Source organism: Mytilus trossulus, chromosome 6 (assembly GCF_036588685.1).
Source record: "Mytilus trossulus isolate FHL-02 chromosome 6, PNRI_Mtr1.1.1.hap1, whole genome shotgun sequence".
NCBI classification, from domain to species: domain Eukaryota; kingdom Metazoa; phylum Mollusca; class Bivalvia; order Mytilida; family Mytilidae; genus Mytilus; species Mytilus trossulus.
Genome location: NC_086378.1, coordinates 13,408,636 through 13,432,974, shown reverse-complemented (window position 1 = coordinate 13,432,974; position 24,339 = coordinate 13,408,636). Strand labels below are relative to the sequence as shown.

The 24,339-nt window shown below is 32.3% G+C and overlaps 2 long non-coding RNA genes across 2 annotated transcripts; both read left to right on the top strand.

Annotated features, from left to right (window-relative positions):
- Window positions 1–5,131: 5,131 nt before the first annotated feature.
- On the top strand, window positions 5,132–10,645 carry LOC134723202 (uncharacterized). The gene is made up of 4 exons (XR_010108011.1): window positions 5,132–5,203; window positions 6,929–7,000; window positions 8,440–8,511; window positions 10,580–10,645. It is a non-coding gene; the product is annotated as an uncharacterized LOC134723202 (long non-coding RNA).
- A 2,198-nt stretch (window positions 10,646–12,843) lies between these two features.
- LOC134723201 (uncharacterized) lies at window positions 12,844–16,475 on the top strand. The gene is made up of 3 exons (XR_010108010.1): window positions 12,844–12,903; window positions 14,256–14,327; window positions 16,401–16,475. It is a non-coding gene; the product is annotated as an uncharacterized LOC134723201 (long non-coding RNA).
- Window positions 16,476–24,339: the final 7,864 nt, after the last annotated feature.

Below are 24,339 nucleotides of genomic sequence, written 5' to 3'. Positions count from 1 at the left end.
TTTCTGAACTGTCGTATAAGACTGACCAGTGCATATCGCGCATGGTACTTTAAATGTATTTTAGCGCAAAAATTAACTTACATTTAGCTGGATTTATTGCCGTCGTAGTTCCATCTTGTCGCCTCCGTACTTTTATTCGATGGCAACACGACGGGATTACGAGGTTGTCACGAAGTCGTGTTGCCATCGTAAGACCTTCGGGTAGCTTCGTGATTCATTCGTTTAGACATCGTAATGTCAAAACTGCCCGATGGAAACGATGGAAACACGAATGCAATACGATGCTCAAAGATGCATTCCCGGTGACATTACGATGGTAAGGATGGTGATACGAACTCAATACGAACCCTCAACATCGGACGCACCTTCGGGGATTTTTTAACATGTTAAAAAATTTAGAACCCTTCCCGAAGTTGTCCCCGAAGGCTAGAAAAAGTGACCGATGGTTAAAGATGGTTAAAGATGGCACAACGAATAGCCCGCTCTGGACACGATCAGTCCCGATTTTGAAAATTTCCATAATCGTGTTTACATCGGCGTAAAAATCGGGACAGTGTGACGCGGGCATTATTGGCAAATTAATATAAGTAAACTATATTTATCAAAACTTGATAATTCTTCGTTTATCAAGATAGCGCATGCAAATTTATATATATATTTATATCAGCTAACTTGGATAGATTCGACCTCATGTAAAGGAATATAAATATCTTTGATAACTAGTTATGAGTTAAACAAATTTATGTTCATAGTCTGAAACTGTTTTAACCGTCCTTCCCTACGCCTATATCACCCTGATTTGTCGCTCCGTAATTCTCGTATCAATGCTTTAAAACGAGATCATGCATTATAAGAGACGTCACAATGTCAGAGGAGAAGTTATCAGCGACGTCACAATGCAAGAGGAGACGTTATCAAGCTAAATTTTGTCAAGCGTGAAACTGTCATAGGAACAGGGAAAAGACCAGTAATAGAACGATAAACAGATAATCGTTTTTTTCTTCGTATAGATATAGTGATATATAAGCCGCTTTACACAATGTGAAACTTTCTAGCTCGTTCGCTACGCTCACTCGCCAAAAAAGTTCACAGTGTGGCTCGCGACTGATATTTTACGATATCAATGTGTAGAAAACACAATTCTTGTTTTATTTTGTATTTGAATGTTCCAGAAACGATTGTAGTCGTATGTATGCATTTGCAGTTGATCAATTTATATCATATACCGCACATACATAAAACAGTACCAGGGCTTTTTTTCCAGATATATGTACAACAATCAAATAACTACATTACAACGAGAAACATTCCAAGACCTTTCAATGCTGGACCGATTGTATGTACAAATTGTTTTTATATTTTATCATGACAAAAAAAAATCATAACAAAACTTAGTCATTGGTAGATAAGGTAAACCATCAATGTTAATGATATATGGAGATTTTAAGAAGACGAGTGTAACAATGGCACAGAATAAGAGATATGGATAAAGGCAACAGTAGTATACCGCTGTTCAAAACTCATAAATCCATGGACAAAAAACAAAATCGGGGTAACAAACCAAAACCGAGCGAAACGCATTAAATATAAGAGGAGAACAACGACACAACACCGAAACGCAACACACACAGAAACTGACCAATCATCAGACAAAACACCACGAGAATAACAAATATAACATGAAAACCAAATACATGAATTTGGGATAGACAAGTACCGTGCCACGTCTTATCTCAAAAATAAGAGAAAACACAAACGACTCAACGTTAAAATGCAACACACAGAAAAACGAACAATAATATAACAATGACCATCTTCCTGACTTGGTACAGGACACTTTTAAAGGGGAATAAAAGTGGTGGGTTAAACCTGGTTTTATGGCATGCCAAACCTCGCACTTTAATGGCAAAGTTAAATATAATATTGAAATGACAACATAATTACAGGACTACACTACAAATAAATAGGAGAACATATTAGACAAAGAAAAACATGATTAATAGATAACAAAAAGCATCAGGTTTAAAATTCAATACGCCAAAAACGCGCCTTGTCCACACAAGACTCACCAGTGACGCCCAGATATAAAAGATCGAAAGTGAAAAAAGTACAAAGTTGTACAAAGTAATGGAAGTTATTATCATTCATTGTTCAAACTTTGCCTCGCAATTTGCATTCGTGGCATAGTAAATAAACACATCACATACACCAGGATTAATATTGTGTACGCCAGGCGCGTGTTTTGTCTTAAACAAAAACATCAGTGAAACTCGGAACAACCATGTTGAAAGGCGATATGAAGTAAGAAGGAGAAGAACTCTGAGGATCCAAATTTTCGAAAGTGATGCCTAATTAAGCTGAGGTAATATTGTTTTTCAGCAGAAAAGCCTAATTATTACAAAATTAACAATAGTTTATGTGACCATAAAGTGCTGATTGCTAGACTGGTGACCACCTCAGGAAAGAAATCTCAATCAGTAGCGTCTGGCGTAAATACAAAATTTCAATCCTGGTGTCTGTCATGAATTTATTTATTGTTATGAGCATTGCAACTGTAGTGACTGTAATGCATGTCAACACAGAAGTGCTGACTACTAGACTGATAATACTCCCAGGAAGGAAACATCAATCTGTAATGCCATCGACCTAGAGTTGCGGTAAATAATCTCATCATTGATACCAGGATAAAAAAAAACTTCAGTCTGAACAAATTAAACCATACAAAAAAATGTTGTTCATCTATCTCATGCAGAACTCTCAATACTTTTTCTGGCGCACACGATTTTAATCTATGATGCTTTTTATATTATACAACTTATTAAAAATACTATGCTTTAAAGAATTGAAGAGTGATCATTTAGTTAATTAGAAAATAAACTGTGAATGAAGTTTAAAAAAAAACATATGTTAATTCATGCTGCCTCTGTTTACTAACCGGAGTCCTTGCAACGCCAATATAATTATATAATATAAACAGCAGTATACCGGTGATTAAAAGTCATTAATCGATTGAGAGAAAACAAAACCGGGTGTCAAACTTAAATCTTGGCAAAAATTTCATCTATTAGAGAACACAAAGGAACAACAGGAAAAACATGCACAATAACAAACTATTTGTATGATTGAATAACAACTGTTAATCAAAATAAGAAAAAAATGTCTACATATAAATTATAATAAGCAATTACCTTTGTGTCAAATATGTGAAACATAACCATTATTTTTTTTCCAGGTATTTGGACAGCAATCACATAACTACAATACAGCAAGGAGCATTTCAAAATCTACAAGAGCTAACCCGTCTGTATGTATTACTTGATTTATTTCATTTTAATTGGCGGAGTTTAACCCGTTCACCCGTGACCCGTCAGTATATAGGTGTTTTAAGATAAACACATCAATGATGTGTCGTGTTATGGCATTTGATCAGCGCAAAATATTTAAACACAGTATTAGTGTTTGCACAATAAATAATGAGACACAGCCGTTGATTTTCTTCTAAAGCAGTGTTAAAAACATATAAAATTTGTGACATTTTGGAATTAGTGGATATGAAAGTAAAACAAAGACAACATCAGTTGCATAACATGCATATGTCGTTATTTCATAACGTTTTGAAATACCTGTTTTCTTCCCTATATTATACATTTGAGGGGAGGAGGGGCAAGAGTGTTAGCTGCAAGTAGAATTGATCATATTGGAGGAAGAAAAACGTGGACTCAATATTTAATTTTTAAAATGTTTGTTTTATAAAATGCACAATCATAGTAATTTCAAACAGAATAATGCAATAGCCGACACTTTTAATTATTTAACCTCCTATACATTTCTAGGAATGTTTTCAGATAAAACATTGTTGGCAAGATATTTTATTTTGTAATATAGTAACAAATAAAGAACTGATGTATCAATAATATAAACCTAAATTTTTTATACTATTAAATGTCACCATTTAGTCATAATATACAACATCAGAAATATATTTAAGTTTTTATGCTATTATACTTTTTATATATATTACAGTTTGATGTATAATGCAAGTATAAATAAGAACATGTGGTATGAGTCAAAGTACGGCCTTCAACACGGAACATTGTCTCACAACGAAAAGTTATCTATACAGTTCTCCAAAATGACAACTGTTAAACTATTCTTATAATAGAAAAATCAATCGTTGACTCCTTTGAAAAATGAAATACACCTCTGAACCACATCAACAAACGACAACCACTCAAACAACAGACTCCTGGCTATGGACACGTATATAAAGATACAGCGATTTTAAATGTTTTAAGAGACACCATCCATGACTATTGTTTGAAACATTGTGTAAAATAGCCATACTATTAAATAAATATTTGAATGGCTAAACGCATATAAAGATATAACAGTTACGATACTTTAGTATGTACTAATTTTTTTTCAGCGTATTGCGAGGAAACAAATTGACATTTGTCAGGGAAGACACTTTTGAAAATCTCACTAGTTTAAAAGACCTGTAAGTACATATCTTATCAATGTTTTCATTATTTAGAGTTTTAAATATTTAATTGATATTGCTCGGAAAACTCAATGTTATGTGTCCTCCCGAATTAGACTTATCGTTGGATTTGAACATACATGTACATCACCAACGCAACTTTGAGCTATAAAGAAACTTTTAGAAACAAACATTATCAGCAAGACAAGATCTTTAATAAAGACAAATGGCAGAAATTGTCTGACTTCTAATTGGAGTTATTGTCCTTAATTACTACCATTTTTGTTTGCGTTTTGCATTATATGGCACAGGCTTTTGATAGTCGCTAGTTGTTATCCTAGAAGGATATACTCAATGTGGTTGAATACAATTACTATGATTTTGTTGATTTCAAATACTAATCTTAACTGTATTCACAAAGTTTTACTTGTTTAATCCAAGGCAACTTACACAAATATTTACCTGACTTTTCATTAATAATGTTAAACCATGTGTTAACTGTTGTTGCCTCTATCTTAAATGTTTTGGCCAACTTGCGTCATGGTCAAACCAATATTATTATGTAATACTTGATTAATGTTCACATATCAATGAAAATAAACAATTTCCTTAGTGTAAAATATATGAAACATCACCATAATTTTGTTTTAGGTATTTGAACAACAATCAAATAACTACAATACAGCTAGGGGCATTTCAAAACCTACGAACGTTAACCACTCTGTATGTATACATTTTTACAATATTCGATAACAATTTTTTTTTTATAAAACTGAATCTTAACATTAGCAGTGTCAGACTAGATTTACTGTTATCCATGATTACGATATATAATCTCTGCCATTATTAATAGGTGACTCCGATCAAATAAGATAAAACAAATGGTTGCAGTATAATAATACTTTTTCCCGTAAGCAAATACAGCTTATTGGATTTACACAATATAAATATCCAATAGATAATATACAGCATAATATAACATGTATACAAAAATTAAACAAATCAATAATAGAATTAAGCGGAGTATGACATAACGACATATTAAACTTAAATTAAACACTTGAATAACTAACCATTACGTGCTTTTTCTACAGAAAATAAATATTTTTCAAGGATGTTTAGCTCTTTAACATTTCTTACAGATAACAGTTGTACTAATTTAAAGTAGATGGTTTCTCATAGTTATAACTCTTTATATATTTACATCTGATGTCGTTATATTTATCACATTCTAAAATAAAATGATATTCATCTTCAATAGCATTTTTATTACACAAACTACACAAACGTTCGTTTCTGGCTATACTATAGTATCTACCTGTTTCTATACATAGTGCATGAACATTAATTCTATATTTATTAATATAAGATCTATACTGTTTAATGGGCGACTAAGCTTAAGTTGCATAGCGTGGCCATCTTGTAAATACTGATACAAAGTACATTTCGGCGAATTTTCAAAATTTGATAAACCTTCAGGTAATTAATTATCTATTACTCTTTGTTTAAATTCACTCAAAATAATTGACTGTTTCTAACTCTCTGTGAAAACCAAACGTCACTAAAACCATATTTACATAATATATCTCGTACTTTACAATAAAATTTAGAAAGGAAATGGTGAATTTGTCAAAGCGACAACCACCCGACCATAGAGCAGACAACAGCCGAAGGCAACCATTGGGTCTTCAATGTAGCGAGAATTCCCGCACCCGTAGGTGTCCTTCAGCTGGCCCCTAAAAATATGCATAATAGTACAGTGATAATGGACGTCATACTAAACTCCGAATTATACACAAGAAACTAAAATTTAAAATCATACAAGACTAACAAAGGCCAGAGGCTCCTGACTTGGGACAGGCGCAAAATTGCGGCGGGGTTAAACATGTTTATGAGATCTCAACCCTCCCCCTATACCTCTAGCCAATGTAGAAAAGTAAAAGAATAACAATAAGCACATTAAAATTCAGTTCAAGAGAAGTCTAATTTAGCTTGAAATTTGGCTTCACACAACTAGATTCGTACATATTTTTATATACATGTTTTAAAATAAAGTTCTATGTGTCTAACAATCTCAACCTACGTTACCAGTTTCAAATATCTATTTAGATCCAAGGGCACTCTGCCTAATTCAAAACATACCATGTTCTTTACAGTTCCTTTTCTAACTTTTAAAATTCTTTTCATATAATACAAATGCAATTTTTCTATATATTCGGCTTTATGAAAACCCCAGACTTCACTGGCATATTTCATTATACTTGTATCATAAATATCAAATAAAGATAGTAAAGTTTCTGTAAAGTTTCTATATGAAAAAAAGCATCATATGCTTTGCTAAGTAGGCTGAAAGTAGCTTTTTTACCCTGTTAATCTAATGGCTTTTGTGTTACAGAAAATATACCTTATAATGCAAAGGTTTTCTTTTTTTCTTTTTTTTTGATACAGTGACCTGTCAAATAATGATTTAACCATGCTTGAAGAAAATATATTCGAAGATCTGACGGCGCTTCAATCCTTGTAAGTTAATGTATATTCTAACATGACGACCTTAAAACGCTTTGAGTACACACCCGTGGTAAAATATGAATATATTGCTAGGGCTGTTCCTATTGTTCTCCCACGTCATATGTATTTGAATGAATGAGCTAGCCGACGTCATAGATGAACGACGTCAGAATATAAGCATTTTACGGGAAAATACACGCTTGTGAAACAGAAAATCATCACAACAAGAAATGTAAACAAACGATGCTAACATGTGAAATAAGGCAATTTTTTTTGAAGACATATCAGACATATAAGTAAATTATCATTACAGTCATCCATACATTATTGTAAATAGTTTAAGCATTTCACTAATTCAGTTTGTTCCCTTCTTTAACGCCAATTGAATAGTGCGTTTACTTATGGGAATGGCAAATATCAGCCTCCACCTAGAGCGCTTCGATCCAAAATAATTGCCGTATTTGTTCTATTAGAATCGAAATAATTCATTGAATATATCTAGATTTTACCACGGGTTGTCCCTTTATGTCGATATTTTACCCCTCGCTATCGCTCAGGGTAAAATATTTGTCATAAAGGGCCAACCCGTGGTAAAATCACGATATATTCAAGCCCCCATGAATTATTTCTTAATTATATTTATTTCTCCGTTTATTTATAAATGATTTTTAATTACAGCAATTGTGCATAAAAAAAACTATGTTTTAAGTCTTTTCATTGTGGATTTTGAAAAGCGTTCCGTATTTTTTCTAGTTAGCATGCATTGTTTATTAATACATTGATCATCATACATGCACAATTATGACGATATAAATCATTAATAGAAAGAGAGGGACGAAAGATACCAAAGGGACAGTCAAACTCGTAAATCTAAAACAAACTGACAACGCCATGGCTAAAAATGAAAAAGACAAACAGAAAACAATAGTACACATGACACAACATAGATTAGTTCATTGTTTATGTTCAAGGTGGCTTGGTTGTCTTTCTCCATTTTGAATTTTGAATTTTGAAGTAGCAGATAACAATTGGTCTAGATCTTACAAAAAATGTGCAAATTGTGCTTGTAGTATGTTATTCATGTGTAAGTCTGTCCATGTTAAAAGAGAAAAGTTTGTGTGTTATCATATTTACTGCTGTATTTTCTATAAAAAAAAATTGTAACATAAGGGAAGATAACTCAGACACAGTAATTTCATAATATAACGGGTTGTAAACTTACCTATTTTGATATGTTGCAAGAAAACAAGTCCAGTTGCCCTGTGTAAATAAAGCGGTTTCTCAAACCACGCCTCTTTTGGGGAGATTTATAATATTCATAAATAATTTGATTTGTTGACATACTGGTTCCCAGATAATATCTCTATGTTCATCTCGTATCTACATATAAATTATATTAATCAATTATCTTTGTGTCAAATATGTGAAAAATTACCATTATTTTGTCTCAGGTATTTGGACAGCAATCAAATAACTACAATACAGCAAGGGACATTTCAAAATCTACAAGAGCTATTCCGTCTGTATGTATTACTTGCTTTATTTCATTTAAATGTGCGGAGTTGAACCCGTTCACCCGTGATCTGTCAATCAGTAGGTGTTTTAAGATCAACTCATCAATGAAGTGTCGAGTTATGGCCAATAATTCGTGCAAAAGAACATAAACACTATATTAGTGTTTGCAAAATAAATAATGAGACACAGCCGTTGATTTTCTTCTAAAGCAGTGTTAAAAACATGTCACCTTTTGAAATTAGTGGAATTAGTGGATATGAAAGTAAAACAATGACAACATCAGTTGCAAAACATGCATATGTCGTTATGCTATAACGTTTTGAAATACCTGTTTTCTTCCTTATATTATACATTTGAGGGGAGGAGGGGCAAGAGTGTTAGCTGCAAGTAGAATTGATCATATTGAAGGAAGAAAAACGGGGACTCAATATTTAATTTTTAAAATGTTTGTTTTTCAAAATGCACAATCATAGTAATTTCAAACAGAATAATGCAATAGCCGATACTTTTAATTATTTTACCTCCTATGCATTCTATGAATATTTTCAGATAAAACATTGTTGGCGAGATATTTTATTTTGTTATATAATTACAAATTCCGTAAAATTATTTCATTACTACACGAAAATTGTTTCATAATATCATTCCGTTTACATTGATAATATCTATTAAAAAGGCAATGACGCCTTTAACTTAAATAGTAGCAAAGGTACAGCAACAATCGACAAGCATTACAGGCTGCTGACTTGCCACTGGGACGGAAGCAAAAAGAATGTGACGGTGTCAAAAAAGATAACTGGCACTAGACCCTTCGCGTGACCTCGGACAAAGGTGTAGCGGAACAATATGAAAACAAACTTTAAAACCAGTTAAAATGGCTTTACAGCCGGACAGAAAATTCCTTATTTGTCTGTTAAAACAACAGATTTTTAATCCGAGAATCCAGTACAATATTTAATCATCAAATAGAAAACTGAATCCTAGCTAAAGCAGTGGTAGACTAGGTTTACTATTATCAACGATTACTATATATCAGGTTCTGCCGTCTTCAAACTTAACTGTTGTTGTCCTAGAGAGTTAACTGTATATTTTCACATCGATTACGATTTTATAACATTTCATTGTATGTTTAAACAGTACCATTTCTAAGCAAAATACCAAATATACATGCTTATAAGTATAATCTCCCGGTTGATTCGGTTAACAATTTTAAAACTGTTTATTTATTTAATTGTTTATATTTGATAACACATATTCACAGTATTTTAAAGGTTTATATGAGCGTTCATAGTGATGCGCATATACTATTTATTTCTTCTTCAACACTAGTTTTTTGTACATTACCTATTAATTGGTTGACGTGTCGGTTTTTACACTGACATGATGTAATGACGGTGAAGTTTAAGCCAATTATTATCTGGTACAATAATGAAACAAAAGATAAATATTTTATCGACATATAGGGAAAGTATAGTCACCATAGATTCCATGGTATTCCTTGAAACAAGGTCATTTCAATAACAAACAAAAACAACTGATGTATCAATAATATAGCCTTACATTTTTGTACTATTAAATGTCACCATTTAGTCAGAATACACAACATCCGAAATCTATTTAAGTTTTTATGCCATTATACTGTTTATGTATATCACAGTTGTATGTATAATGCAAATATAAATAAGAACATGTGGTATGAGTCAAAGTACATCCTTCAACACGGAGCATTGTCTCACAACGAACAGTTATCTATACAGTTCTCCAAAATGACAACTGTAAAACTATTCTTATAATAGAAAAACCAACCGTTAACTCCTTTTGAAAAATGAAATACACCTCTGAACCACATCAACAAACGACAACCACTAAAACAACAGACTCCTGGCTATGGGCAAGTATATAAAGATACAGCGATTTTAAATGTTTGAAGAGACACCATTCATGACTATTGTTTGAAACATTGTGTAAAATTGCCACTTATAAAGACATACTGTTAAATAAACATTTGAATAGCTAAACGCATATAAAGATATAACAGTTACGATACTTTAGTATGTACTAATTTTTTTTCTTCAGACAATTGCGTGAAAACAAATTGACATTTGTCAGGGAAGACACTTTTGAAAATCTCACTAGTTTAAAATACCTGTAAGTACATATCTTATCAATGTTTTCATAATTTAGAGTTTCCTTCATATTTAACGTATTTCCTGATCGCAGCACCCCATTGCCTCACGGAAGAGGGCCAACTATTTACGTACTCGTATATGTACCGTATACTAGTATCCTAAATTGTGTCTTCTATATAATGAAATTTGTGTGTCTTTCTCTTATATAAATAAGTAATTGATATTGCTCGGAAAACTCAATGTTATTTGACCTACCGAATTAGACTTATCGTTGGATTTGAACATACATCACCAACACAACTTTGAGCTATAAAGAAACTTTTAGAAACAAACATTATCAGCAAGACAAGATCTATAATAAAGACAAATGGCAGAAATTGTCTGACTTCTAATTGGAGGTATTTTCCTTTAATTACTACCATTTTTGTTTGCGTTTTGCATTATATGGCACAGGCTTTTGATAGTCTCTAGTTGTTATCCTAGAAGGATATACTCAATGTGGTTGAATAGAATACTATGATTTTAGTGATTTCAAATACTAATCTTAACTGTATTCACAAAGTTTTACTTGTTTAATCCAAGGCAACTTACACAACTATTGACCTGGATTTTCATCAATAATGTCAAACCATGTGTTGACTGTTGTTGCCTCTATCTAATATATCATGACCAACTTGCGTCATGGTCACACCAATATTATTATGTTATACTTGTTTAATGTTCACATATCAATGAAAATAAACAATTTCCTTAGTGTAACATATATGAAACATCACCATAATTTTGTTTTAGGTATATGAACGACAATCAAATGACTGCAATACAGCTAGGGGCATTTCAAAACCTACGAACACTAACCAATCTGTATGTATACATTTTTACAATATTCGATAACATTTTTTTTTATATAAAACTGAATCTAAACTAAAGCAGTGTCAGACTAGATTTACTGTTATCCATGATTACGATATATAGTCTCTACCATTATTAATAGGTGACTCCGATCAAATAAGATAAAACAAATGGTTGCAGTATAATAATACTTTATTCCCGTAAGCAAATACAGCTTATTGGATTTACACAATATAAATATCCAAAAGATAATATACAGCATAATATAACACGTATACACAAATTATACAAATCAATGATAGAATTCAGCGGAGTATGACATTACGACATATTAAACTTAAATTAAACACTTGAATAACTATCAATTACGTGCTTTTTCTACAGAAAATAAATATTTTTTCAAGGATGTTTAGCTCTTTAACATTTCTTACAGATAACAGTTGTACTAATTAAAAGTAGATGGTTTCTCATAGTTATAACTCTTTATATATTTACATCTGATGTCGTTATATTTATCACATTCTAAAATAAAATGATACTCATCTTCAATAGCATTTTTATTACACAAACTACACAAACGTTCGTTTCTGGCTATACTATAGCATCAACCTGTTTCTATACATAGTGCATGAACATTAATTCTATATTTAGTAATATAAGATCTATACTGTTTAATGGGCGACTAAGCTTAAGTTGCCTAGCGTGGCCATCTTGTAAATACTGATACAAAGTACATTTCGGCGAATTTTCAAAATATGATAAACCTTCAGGTATTTAATTATCTATTACTCATTGTTTAAATTCACTCAAAATAATTGACTGTTTCTAACTCTCTGTGAAAACCAAACGTCACTAAAACCATATTTACATAATATATCTCGTACTTTACAAGTCCAATTTAGCTTGTCATTTGGCTTTACACAACTAGATTCGTAAATATTTTTATATACATGTTTTAAAATAAAGTTCTATGTGTCTAACAATCTCAACCTACGTTGCCAGTTTCAAATATCTATTTACATCCAAGGGCACTCTGCCTAACTCAAAACATACCATGTTCTTTACAGTTCCTTTTCTAACTTTTAAAATTCTTTTCATATAATACAAATGCAATTTTTCTATATATTCGGCTTTATGAAAACCCCAGACTTCACTGGCATATTTCTTATACTTGTATCATAAATATCAAATAAAGATAGTCAAGTTTCTATATGAAAAAAAGCATCATACGCTTTGCTGAGTAAGCTGAAAGTAGCTTTTTTACCCTGTTAGTCTAATGGCTTTTGTGTTACAGAAAATATACCTTATAATGCAAAGGTTTTTTTTTCTTTTTTCTTTTTTATACAGAGACCTGTCAAATAATAATTTAACCATGCTTGAAGAGAATATATTCCAAGATCTGACGGCGCTTCGATCCTTGTAAGTTAATGTTTATTCTAACATGACGTCCTTTAAACGCTTTGAGCACACACCCGTGGTAAAATATGAATATATTGTTAGAGCTGTTTCTATTGTACTCCCACTTCATATGTATTTTAATGAATGAGCTACCCAACGCCATAGAACAACGACGTCAGAATATAAGCATTTTACGGGAAAATACACGCTTGTGAAACAGAAAATCATCACAACAAGAAATGTAAACAAACGATGCTAAAATGTGAAATAAGGCAATTTATTTTTTAGACATATAAAACATATAAGTAAATTATCATTATAGTCATTCATACATTATTGTAAATAGTTAAAGCATGTCACTAATTCAGTTTGTTCCCTTCTTTTACGCCAATTGAATAGTGCGTTTATTTATGGCAATGGCAAATATCAGCCTCCACCTAGAGCGCTTCGATCCTAAATAATTGCCGTATTTATCCTATTAGAATCGAAATAATTCATGGGGGCTTAAATATATATCTAGATTTTACCACGAGTTGTCCCTTTATGTCGATATTTTACCCCTTGCTATCGCTCAGGGTAAAATATTTGTCATAAAGGGCCAACCCGTGATAAAATCTCGATATATTCGAGCCCCCATGAATTATTTCTTAATTATATTTTATTTCTCCGTTTATTTATAAATGATTTTTAATTACAGCAATTGTGCATAAAAAACTATTTCTTAAGTCTTTTCATTGTGGATTTTGAAAAGCGTTCCGTATTTTTTCTAGTTAGCATGCATTGTTTATTAATACATTGTTCATCATACATGCACAATTCTGACGATATAAATCATTAATAGATTTATTTAGTTCATTGTTTATGTTCAAGGTGGCTAGGTTGTCTTCCTCCATTTTGAATTTTGAAGTAGCAGATAACAATTGGTCTAGATCTTACATAAAATGTGCAAATTGTGCTTGTAGTATGTTATTCATGTGTAAGTCTGTTCATGGTAATAGAGAAAAGTTTGTGTTATCATATTTACTGCTGTATTTTCTATAAAAAAAATTAAAAAAATTGTAAGATTCATATTTATCAATTTTGCAACATAAGGGAAGATAACTCAGACACAGTTATTTCATAATATAACGGGTTGTAAACTTACCTATTTTGATATGTTGCGAGAAAACAAGTCCGGTTGCCCTGTGTAACTAAAGCGGTTTCTCAAACCGCGCCTCTTTTGGGGAGATTTATAATATTCATAAATGATTTGATTTGATGACATACTGGTTCCCAGATAATATCTCTATGTTCATCTCGAATCTACATATAAATTATATTAATCAATTATCTTTGTGTCAAATATGTGAAACATTACCATTATTTTGTCTCAGGTATTTGGACAGCAATCAAATAACTACAATACAGCAAGGGACATTTCAAAATCTACCAGAGCTAACCCGTCTGTATGTATATCTTGCTTTATTTCATTTAAATGGGCAGAGTTGAACCCGTTCACCTGTGACCTGTCAATCAGTAGGTGTTTTAAGATCAACTGATCAATGAAGTGTCGAGTTATGGCCAATAATTCGTGCAAAAAAACATAAACACTATATTAGTGTTTGCAAAATAAATAATGAGACACAACCGTTCATTTTCTTCTAAAGCAGTGTTACAAACATGTAAAATTTGTCACCTTTTGAAATTAGTGGATATGAAAGTAAAACAATGACAACATCAGTTGCAAAACATGCATATGTCGTTATGCTATAACGTTTTGAAATACCTGTTTTCTTCCTTATATTATACATTTGACTGAGGAGGGGCAAGAGTGTTAGCTGCAAGTAGAATTGATCATATTGAAGGAAGAAAAACGGGGACTCAATATTTAATTTTTAAAATGTTTGTTTTATAAAATGCACAATCATAGTAATTTCAAACAGAATAATGCAATAGCCGATACTTTTAATTATTTTACCTCCTATACATTCTATGAATATTTTCAGATAAAACATTGTTGACGAGATATTTTATTTTGTAATATAATTACAAATTCTGTAAAATTATTTCATTACTACACAAAAATAATTTCATGATATCATTCTGTTTACATTGATAATATCTATTAAAAAGGCAATGACGCCTTTAACTTAAATAGTAGCAAAGGTACAGCAACAATCGACAAGCATTACAGGCTGCTGACTTGCCACTGGGACGAAAGCAAAAAGAATGTGACGGTGTCAAAAAAGATAACTGTCCCTAGACCCTTCGCGTTACCTCGGACTAGGGTGTAGCGGAACAATATGAGAACAAACTTTAAAACCAGTTAAAACAGCTTTACAGCCGGACAGTAAATACCTTATTTGTCTGTTAAAACAACAGATTTTTAATCCGAGAATCCAATACAATATAAAATCACCAAATAGAAAACTGAATCTTAGCTAAAGCAGTGGTAGACTAGGTTTAATATTATCAACGATTACTATATATCAGGTTCTGTCGTCTTCAAACGTAACGGTTGTTACCCCCGAGAGTAAATTGTATATTTTCACATCGATTACGATTTTATAACTTTTCATTGTATGTTTAAACAGTACAATTTCTAAGCAAAATACCAAATATACATGCTTACAAGTATAATCTCCCGGTTGATTCGGTCAACAATTTAAAAACTGTTTATTTATTTAATTGTTTATTTTTGATAACACGGCACAGTATTTTAAAGGTTTATATGAGCGTTCGTGGTGATGCGCGTATACTATTTATTTCTTTTTCAACACTAGTTTTTTGTACCTATTAATTGGTTGACGTGTTGGTTTTTACACTGACATGATGTAATGACGGTGAAGTTTAAGCCAATTATTATCTGGTACAATAATGAAACAAAAGATAAATATTTGTTCGACATATAGGGAAAGTATAGTCACCATAGATTGTCGACATTCATCAAGTATTGTATATGGTATTCCTTGAAACAAGGTCATTTCAATAACAAACAAAAACAACTGATGTATCAATAATATAGCCTTAAATTTTTGTACTATTAAATGTCACCATTTAGTCAGAATACACAACATCCGAAATCTATTTAAGTTTTTATGCCATTATACTGTTTATGTATATCACAGTTTGATGTATAATGCAAATATAAATAAGAACATGTGATATGAGTCAAAGTACAGCCTTCAACACGGAGCATTGTCTCACAACGAACAGTTATCTATACAGTTCTCCAAAACTGTAAAACTATTCTTATAATAGAAAAATCAACCGTTAACTCCTTTTAAAAAATGAAATACACCTCCGAACCACATCAACAAACGACAACCACTAAAACAACAGACTCCTGACTATGGACAAGTATATAAAGATACAGCGATTTTAAATGTTTGAAGAGACACCATCCATGACTTTTGTTTGAAACATTGTGTAAAATTGCTACTTATAAAGACATACTATTAAATAAACATTTGAATGGCTAAACGCATATACAGATATAACAGTTACAATACTTTAGTATGTACTAATATTTTTTTCAGACAATTTCGTGAAAACAAATTGACATTTGTCAGGGAAGACACTTTTGAAAATCTCACTAGTTTAAAATACCTGTAAGTACATATTTTATCAATGTTTTCATAATTTAGAGTTTCCTTCATATTTAAAGTACTTCCTGATCGCAGTACCCCATTGCCTCACGGAAGAGGGCCAACTATTTACGTACTCGTATATGAACCGTATAATAGTATCCTAAATTGTGTCTTCTATATAATGAAATTTGTGTGTCTTTCTCTTTTAAATAATCAATTGATACTGCTCGGAAAACTCAATGTTATGTGACCTACCGAATTAGACGTATCGTTGGATTTGAACATACATGTACATCACCAACACAACTTTGAGCTATAAAGAAACTTTTAGAAACAAACATTATCAGCAAGACAAGATCTATAATAAAGACAAATGGCGGAAATTGTCTGACTTCTAGTTGGAGTTATTGTCCTTAATTACTACCATTTTTGTTTGCGTTTTGCATTATATGGCACAGGCTCTTGATAGTCTCTAGTTGTTATCCTTAAAGGATATACTCAATGTGCTTGTATACAATTACTATGATTTTAGTGATTTCAAATACTAATCTTAACTGTATTCACAAATTTTAATTGTTTAATCCAAGGCAACTTACACAAATATTTACCTGACTTTTCATTAATAATGTCAAACCATGTGTTAACTGTTGTTGCCTCTATCTAAAATTTTATGACCAACTTGCGTCATGTTCACACCAATATTATTATGTAAACTTATGTAATTAATGTTCACATATCAATGAAAATAAACAATTTCCGTAGTGTAAAATATATGAAACATCACCATAATTTTGTTTTAGGTATTTGAACAACAATCAAATAACTACAATACAGCTAGGGGCATTTCAAAACCTACGAACGTTAACCACTCTGTATGTATACATTTTTACCATATTCGATAAAAACATTTTTTTATAAAACTGAATCTAAACTAAAGCAGTGTCAGACTAGATTTACTGTTATCCATGATTACGATATATAGTCTCTACCATTATTAATAGGTGACTCCGATCAAATAAGATAAAACAAATGGTTGCAGTATAATAATACTTTATTCCCGTAAGCAAATACAGCTTATTGGATTTACACAATATAAATATCCAATAGATAATATAAAGCATAATATAACATGTATAAACAAATTATATAAATCAATGAAAGAATTAAGCGGAGTATGACATAACGACATATTAAACTAAAATTAAACACTTGAATAACTACAGAAAATAAATATTTTTCAAGGATGTTTAGCTCTTTAACATTTCTTACAGATAACAGTTGCACTAATTAAAAGTAGATGGTTTCACAAAGTTATAACTCTTCATATTTTTAAATTTGATGTCGTTATATTTATCACATTCTAAAATAAAATGATACTCATCTTCAATAGCATTTTTATTACACAAACTACACAAACGTTCTTTTCTGGCTATACCATAGCATCTACCTGTTTCTATTCATAGTGCATGAACATTAATTCTATATCTTGTAATATAAGATCTATACTGTTTAATGGGCGACTAAGCTATAGTTGCATAGTGTGGTCATCTTGTAAATACTGATACAAAGTACATTTCGGCGAATTTTCAAAATATGATAAACCTTCAGATTTATAATTATCTATTACTCTTTGTTTAAATTCACTCAAAATAATTGACTATTTCTAACTCTCTGTGAAAACCAAACGTCACTAAAACCATATTTACATAATATATCTTGTACTTTACAAGACAAATTTAGCTTGTCATTTGGCTTCACACAACAAGATTCGTACATATCTTTATATACATGTTTTGAAATAAAGTTCTCTGTGTCTAACAATCTCAACCAGTACGTTACCAGTTTCAAATATCTATTTACATCCAAGGGCACTCTGCCTTACTCAAAACATACCATGTTCTTTACAGTTCCTTTTCTAACTTTTAAAATTCTTTCCATATAATACAAATGCAATTTTTCTATATATTCGGCTTTATGAAAACCCCAGACTTCACTGGCATATTTCATTATACTTGTATCATAAATATCAAATAAAGATAGTAAAGTTTCTATATGAAAAAAGCATCATATGCTTTGCTAAGTAAGCTGAACGTAGCTTTTTTGCCCTGTTTATCTAATGTCTTTTGTGTTACAGAAAATATACCGTATAATGCAAAGGTTTGCGTTATTTCGCAAAGGTTTATGTTATAACGCAAATATTTACGTTATTTTTCAATACTTCGCTTTATGTTTGAGTGATTTCACAAATGTTTGTTAATTTTGTAAGTTTTGAAAGAAATATGAAAAAAGTGTGTGTGGCGCCAGTCCAAACGCCATCTGTTGGTTCTGAACAACTTATAATTCAAAACATTAACTAATAAATAGCATATTTGTACATCATTTAATCAAGTACTTTATTTGTTTTTACAATAAAAAGTTGTCTATTTACCACCTTATTGTAGATGACTGGCCTTAAATGACTATGTACTATCATCGTACTGGGTTGTAAATAAATACACATAGAATGATTGGCTATCACAATCAGTGTCAAACTGTTTGATGATTTTTGAATTTATATCGACAATACCCCCCTCACTTTAAAAAATAAAATACATGTTGAAGTGAAATTCAGACCAGCCTGAACCATTCTTGAACAAATAACCTCTTCTTTTCTTTAAACGATAGCTGTTCAAATGACGTTCTTTTAAACAAACATGACAACACTCACAATAAGATTTAACTTAATATATTTATATCTAAGTACGTCTGAGTCAGTGACAACCCTTCAACAGATGTACCCATTGGATCGCCATCAATGATTGTGATACATGGCTGTGTACATTATGTATATACAACTCGTCTAAACATCAACCCAACAATGTTAGATCTGTAAATTGGCTTTCGCAAATTTTTCGTTCTTCCCTCGCCGGGATTCAAGTCCATGCTACTGTGATATCATGACACCAAATCGCCTGCACTGCAACCGTCCCGATAGACCTCAGGACCACCTGGGCTCTACAAAAATAAAACTTTCAGTGACCTTGTGTTACCTTTCCTCGTCAGTTTTAATCTAGCGGCGTACTAGTTGTCACTGACTCAGACGTACGTATAAATAAAATTATTTTCTGTGACTGTATCTTACATTGATTTGTAGGATCCTTTATTATAGATAATTAAGCCGATCTGTAACAATATAAACATCTCCATGCCTTATATATCATGTAGAACGCCGCTTGATTAAAACTGACGCTCGTCAGTTTTAATCTAGCGTCGTACTACAGTACATGATATATAAGGCATGGAGATGTTATTGTTACAGATCAGCTCAATTATCTATAGTAAAGGATCCTACAAATTAATGTAAGATAGTCACAGAAAGTAATTATATTTATTAGTTCGTCTGAGTCAGTGACAACTCTACAACATATTTATCCATCGGATCGCAATCAATGATGGTGATACATGGCTGAGTACATTATTTATATACAACTCGTCTAAACATCAACCCAGCAATGTTATATCTGTAAATTTGCTTTCGCAAATTTTTGTTCCTCCCTCGCCGGAATTCGAACCCGTACTACTGTTATGTCGTGACACCAAATCGCCTGCACTGCAGCTGTCCCGCTAGACCACACGATAACCTGGTCTCTACAATGATAAGGCTTTCGCTGGCCGTGTGTTACCTTTCCTCGTCAGTTTTAATCTAGCGTCGTACTACAGTTCATGATATGTAAGGCATGGAGATGATATTGTTACAGATCAGCTCAAGTATCTATAGTAAAGGATCCTACAAATTAGAGTAAGATACAGTCACAGAAAATAATTATATTTATAAGTACGTCTGAGTCAGTGACAACTCTACAACAGATGTATCCATCGGATCGCCATCAATGATTGTGATACATGGCTGTGTACATTATGTATATACAACTCGTTTAAACATCAACCCAACAATGTTAGATCTGTAAATTTGCTTTCGCAAATTTTTGGTTCTTCCCCCGCCGGGATTCAAGTCCATGCTACTGTGATATCATGACACCAAATCGCCTGCACTGCAACCGTCCCGATAGATCACAGGACCACCTGGGCTCTACAAATATAAAACTTTCAGTGGCCGTGTATTACCTTTCCTCGTCATTTTTAATCTAGCGGCGTACTAGTTGTCACTGACTCAGACGTACTTATAAATATAATTATTTTCTGTGACTGTATCTTACATTTATTTGTAGGATCCTTTATTATAGATTATTGAGCCGATCTGTAACAATATAAACATCTCCATGCCTTATATATCATGTAAAACGCCGCTAGATTAAAACTGACGAGGAAAGGTAACACCTTTCCTCGTCAGTTTTAACTAGCGTCGTACTACAGTACATGATATATAAGGCATGGAGATGTTATTGTTACAGATCAGCTCAATTATCTATAGTAAAGGATCCTACAAATTAATGTAAGATAGTCACAGAAAGTAATTATATTTATTAGTTCGTCTGAGTCAGTGACAACTCTACAACATATTCATCCATCGGATCGCCATCAATGATGGTGATACATGGCTGAGTACATTATTTATATACAACTCGTCTAAACATCAACCCAACAATGTTATATCTGTAAATTTGCTTTCGCAAATTTTTGGTTCTTCCCCCGCCGGGATTCAAGTCCATGCTACTGTGATATCATGACACCAAATCGCCTGCACTGCAACCGTCCCGATAGACCACAGGACCACCTGGGCTCTACAAAAATAAAACTTTCAGTGGCCGTGTATTACCTTTCCTCGTCATTTTTAATCTAGCGGCGTACTAGTTGTCACTGACTCAGACGTACTTATAAATACAATTATTTTCTGTTACTGTATCTTACATTTATTTGTAGAATCCGTTATTATAGATAATTGAGTCGATCTGTAACAATATTAACATCTCCATGCCTTATATATCATGTAGAACGCCGCTAGATTAAAACTGACGAGGAAAGGTAACACCTTTCCTCGTCAGTTTTAATCTAGCGTCGTACTACAGTACATGATATATAAGGCATGGATATGTTATTGTTACAGATCAGCTCAATTATCTATAGTAAAGGATCCTACAAATTAATGTAAGATAGTCACAGAAAGTAATTACTGTATATTTATTAGTTCGTCTGAGTCAGTGACAACTCTACAACATATTTATCCATCGGATCGCCATCAATGATGGTGATACATAGCTGAGTACATTATTTATATACAACTCGTCTCAACATCAACCCAACAATGTAAGATCTGTAAATTTGCTTTCGCAAATTTTTTGTTCCTCCCTCGCCGGGATTCAAACCCATACTACTGTGATGTCGTGACACCAAATCGCCTGCACTGCAGCCGTCCCGCTAGACCACACGACCACCTGGTCTCTACAATTATTAAGCTCTCGCTGGCCGTGTGTTACCTTTCCTCGTCAGTTTCAATCTAGCGTCGTACTACAGTTCATGATATGTAAGGCATGGAGATGTTATTGTTACAGATGAGCTCAATTATCTATAGTAAAGGATCCTACAAATTAGAGTAAGATACATTCACAGAAAATAATTATATTTATAAGTACGTCTAAGTCAGTGACAACTCTACAACAGATTTATCCATCGGATCGCCATCAATGATGGTGATACATGGCTGTGTACATTATGTATATACAAGTCGTCTAAACATCAACACAACAATGTTAGATCAGTCTGTAAATTTGCTTTCGCAATTTTTTTGTTCTTCTCTCGCCGGGATTCGAACCCATGCTACTGTGATATCGTGACACCCAATCGCCTGCACTGCAGCCGTCCCGGTAGACCACACGACCACCTGGGCTCTACAATAATAAAGCTTTCGCTGGCCGTGTGTTACCTTTCCTCGTCAGTTTTAATCAAGCGTCGTACTACAGTACATGATATATAAGGCATGGAGATGTTTTTGTTACAGATCAGCTCAATTATCTATAGTAAAAGATCCTACAAATTAATGTAAGATACAGTCAGTGACAATTCTACAACATATTTATCCATCGGATCGCCATCAATGAATCCATTGAAAATTACGTTCAAACCTATTAATGCATTGGAGATAAGCCGCAATTTTTATACGTGTGCATGTAAAACAAATTTGGTTGTAGAAGGGTTTAAAAAAACAGCACAAACAACATTTTCCAAAAGACCAAAAAAGTGAAAAAGTATATTGGAACAAAACGCATTTGACTAACAGGTCGAATATATAAATATATATATTTATAAAAGTCTTTAAAAAGGACCAACCAGCAAATTTACTATGTACCGAATCGTCTCGAATCAAATACACATGGTATTTGTCGCCAGTAAAGAACGTTCATATCACATGATATTTGTCACCAATTTAGTACATACATATACACATGATACTTGTCGCCAATTACTTACATATAATACACCTGATATTTGTCGCCAGTTACGTTCATACTTATACACATGATATTTTGAGTACACTGAACATGCTGAATATCGACACTATTGTATCATCCATTGTTGGTGTGTGGGTTTATTTCAGAATGCAATTAATTTATCTGTTTTCACTTATTTCAGTGCAGTGCAAGTTATTTGTCTGTTTTTACTTGTTGAAGTACATGAATAAACATCATTTCATCATTTAACTATAATTACACATATAAACTACTACTTTAAATTCCACTGCTGGTTGACGTTTCGTCCCCGAGGATATCACAAGTCAAGTAGTCAACACTTCGGTGTTGACAATATCATGAATATAAATATCAATATATAAGATCATTTTTATCCTGTTTACATAGTTATGAATTATTCTAAGGATTTTCTTATTCCAGAAATAAATTACCTTAGCCGTCTTTGGCAAAAATATTTGGAATTTTTGGTCCTCAATGCTCTTCAACCTTATAGTCGTTTTGCTTTATAACTATTATGATGTGAGCGTTACTAATGAGTCGTATGTAGACGAAACGCGAGTCTGGCGTATTAAACTATAAGTCTAATACTTTTGAGAACTATAAGTTCCATTGTCGAGTTATGTTAACTGGATGTGAACCGCATGAACTGGATAGTTTAAGAAGAATAAAACAAAAATGGATAAAACATACCGTTTTCCTTACATAAATTACAATTGTTAACTATAAGAAGAAAACAACGACACAAAAAGTGAACAAAAAACAAACGACAATTAAAAAAGAAATTGTGTATTTTTAAAACATTTGAAGCAGAACAGTATGTAAAAGTATATTATTTCTGTTGTTCCTCGAACTTCATGTACATATCACCCTTTGCCATTATGGGTTTTTAATGGTAAATTGATAATTGTATTCACAAATTAAGACGGAGGGACTATGTCCATGCTACATGAACACTGCGAAAAAAAAGATTTCAAAGTTTAAATGTATCGTTTCTTTTTTTAGGTATTTAAGTGACAATCCACTGACATGTTGTGAATTGTTACACCTAAAGTTATTTCTACAAAATCAGACTATTGGTGATGCAGGGGCAATGTGTCATGGATCAAGCATAATGCTGGTTGACTTTAATTTCACAAATTGCACAGGTACAAAATACTATCATTAGAAAAAAAACAAATAACAGTGTTTTATCTAAAAAAAATCTTTTCTAACCTCAGTATGTAAGTATGTCAGAATATGCCAGGCAAACATGTATGGAGAAGAAAAACCTTTGTAGTAAAAAGTTGAACAAATTTTATCAATGTTTGAAATAAGAATTAATATGATTAGAGAACATTACATGTTTATAGCGAAGTCATAATTAACTATAAATACCTCCATGTGTGATTTGGTTAGCGGTGGCGATGTAGCACACAGGCCATTAGTAATAAGTAAAAAAAACTTCAAAATGTAAATAAAAATTCAAGTGCAAAACCGAACAGTAT